Source organism: Apteryx mantelli, unplaced genomic scaffold (genome assembly GCF_036417845.1).
Source record: "Apteryx mantelli isolate bAptMan1 unplaced genomic scaffold, bAptMan1.hap1 HAP1_SCAFFOLD_63, whole genome shotgun sequence".
Classification (NCBI taxonomy): domain Eukaryota; kingdom Metazoa; phylum Chordata; class Aves; order Apterygiformes; family Apterygidae; genus Apteryx; species Apteryx mantelli.
In genome coordinates this window covers 200,001-202,500 of record NW_027118792.1, presented here as the reverse complement: position 1 = coordinate 202,500, position 2,500 = coordinate 200,001, and the positions used below count along the sequence as shown (strand labels likewise).

At 79.4% G+C, this 2,500-nt stretch overlaps 1 non-coding gene across 1 annotated transcript; it reads right to left on the bottom strand.

The window, feature by feature from the left end:
- Positions 1 to 610: 610 nt before the first annotated feature.
- On the bottom strand, positions 611 to 763 carry LOC136996667 (5.8S ribosomal RNA). Its single transcript, XR_010887631.1, has one exon. It is a non-coding gene; the product is annotated as a 5.8S ribosomal RNA (ribosomal RNA).
- Between the last annotated feature and the right edge of the window lie 1,737 nt (positions 764 to 2,500).

Below are 2,500 nucleotides of genomic sequence, written 5' to 3'. Positions count from 1 at the left end.
GTCCCCACCCCGGAGGGGAACGGGGGACCAGCGCACCACCGGGAGAGTGGCGGAGGAGAAGCCCAGACGGCGGCCAGACTGGCGGTGGTGGCGGGCGGCGGCGACGAGGCGCGCCGGGCCACCGCAACCCACCCGACCTGGGGGGGGGGCCCCAGCGGGACGAACTCCGCGAAGCGGGCGCTCCGGGAGCGGGGGGTTTCCCCGAGTCTGCACTTAGGGGGACGAAGGCCCGGCCGCGCGGGGAAGAGGAGGCACCCTCTCCCCGGGGCACGGGCCTGCGAGGCGCCCCAGCCGCGCCACCCCGCACGGCGCGCGCCGCGCAGCGGTGGCCACCGCGCTCGGAGGGCGAGGAGGGCGGGCACAGGCGCGGCAAGGCACGCCGGCCGCGGCCGCTGCGGGCGGCCCGGCGCCGGAGCCCGGCGGGCAGGAAGACCGGGGCCGCCGGTGCACGCACCGGGGTCCCGGCTCCGCCGCCGACTCTCCGCCGCCGAGGCCGCCGCGCACCGCCGCCGCCGGCGCCGCCGCGCCTCCCCCGCCCCCCCACGCGCCCCCCCCGAGGGGCGGCACCGCTGCGCCAACGCGACAGCGGGGGTGACGATTGACCGCCAAGCGACGCTCAGACAGGCGTAGCCCCGGGAGGAACCCGGGGCCGCAAGTGCGTTCGAAGTGTCGATGATCAATGTGTCCTGCAATTCACATTAATTCTCGCAGCTAGCTGCGTTCTTCATCGACGCACGAGCCGAGTGATCCACCGCTAAGAGTTGTCTCGGTTTCGGTCCCCGCCGCGCGCGCGGGGGGACCGGGCAGCCTTCGGCAGCCCCTGAGGGCCCCCCCTCCGCTCCGCCTCCCTCCTCACGCCGACGCCGGCTGCTGAGCGAGGGACGGCCGAGAGCCAGAGAGAGGGGCTCGCCCCGCTGACCGTACGAGCACAGAGTGGGGGGGGGAAAAAGGGAAAAGGAAAACCCGAACGAGAAGGGCGGGGAGCCCTCGCTCCCGACCTGGGACAACCCTTTGCTCGCTTCGAGTCCGGCCCAGGCGCCCAGGCTCGGCCCGGCCCGGCGGGGAGCAGCGCGCCGGCCGCGCCGCCTGCCTCGGGGACGCTGGGGGAGGGGGCGGCTCCCCGCGGACCCCCAGCGTCGGAGCCCGGCCGCCACCGGCAGCGGCACCGCCCGCTGCCCGCGCGCCCGCGGCCCACCGGCCCCGCGCTCCCCAGCTCCTCGCTCGCCTCGCCGGCCTCCGGCTCCGCCGTGGCCCCGAGGCGGCGCCCACGCCCGCGCGCGCGCACACACAGCCTCCCGGACGACACCACGCGCTCTCCCGTCCCTTCCGCGGACAGACGCCCGGCGGCGGGCGGGCGGGCAAGGCGGGACGGACGGGGACGGCGCCCGCTCTCCCCGTCTCCACGCGGAGAACGGGGGGGGCCGCCCCCGCCGCCCGCCTGCCGCCCGCCCGCCGCCCGGCGAAGCCGGGTTGGGCAGAGCGAGGCAGGCGCGCCGGATGGCGGAGTGCCGGCGGGTAGGGCGCCGCCGCCAGCGGCCACGGCGGCAGACCGAGAGCCCCGGCCAGGGAGGAGAGCGGATCGCGCCGAGGCGCGGCGTCCGCACCACCCGCGGTGGGTGGGGGCTCACCGTCCCGGCGAGAGCACGCGCTCGCGCCGGGGTCACGCGTTCGAGGCAGGCCGGCGCCAGCCGACCGCGCGGCGTCCCTCCGCCGAGACCAGACCGCGGAGAGAGGGGGCAGGGTACCCCTCTCCGTCCCGGCTGCCCGCAGGGCGAGCGCGGGGCGCGCCGGCTGGCATGGGGGGGCACGGCGCCCGCGCGCGCCGGCCCCCCGGCCCTCCGGCAGCACACCCGGCTGCCCCCCGGGTCGCATCGGGCCGCCCGAGTCTTTAAACCCCCGCCCGGCTCTCCCGCCGAGAACCCTCGGGCCCGGAGCCCGGGGCCCATGGCCATCCCTACCCGGGGCGGCTACCGGCGGCCGCGGTGGCCGGAGGCCCTCCGCTCCTCCCGCCACCCCGCCCCCCCCCCCCGCCCGGCCCGCTCGCAGCACGGTCCCCGCGGCACGGCGCGGGGCGGCTGGAGCGGTGGGGGGGGGGAGAGAAAGGGAAAGCGGAAAGGGCGGGAGGGCACGGCCGGTGCGGCGCTCACGGCGCGGCGCCCGGGAGGAGCGAGCTGGCACACGGGACCACACGGGTGGGTCACCGAGGGGGGGCAGGAGGAGCGCGGACGCTAGGTACCTGGCCCTGGGGTGAGGGAAACGACCTGAAATCCCCGCGGGGGTGCCTCCCCCGCCGCCGCCCGCCGCCGGGCCGCCGCCGCCTCGCGGCGACGGCGGCAGCCTCGGCGGCAGCAGCGAGGCGGGACGCGGAGGGGAAACCCGGCACCCGCCAGCCGGCTCCGGCGCCCCTCGGCGGAGCGTCCGCCCGCGGGGTGCGCCCGACACCCGCCGCCACGACCTCGTCCTCCTCCCGGGGCCCGGGGTTTCCCTCAGTAACCCGGCG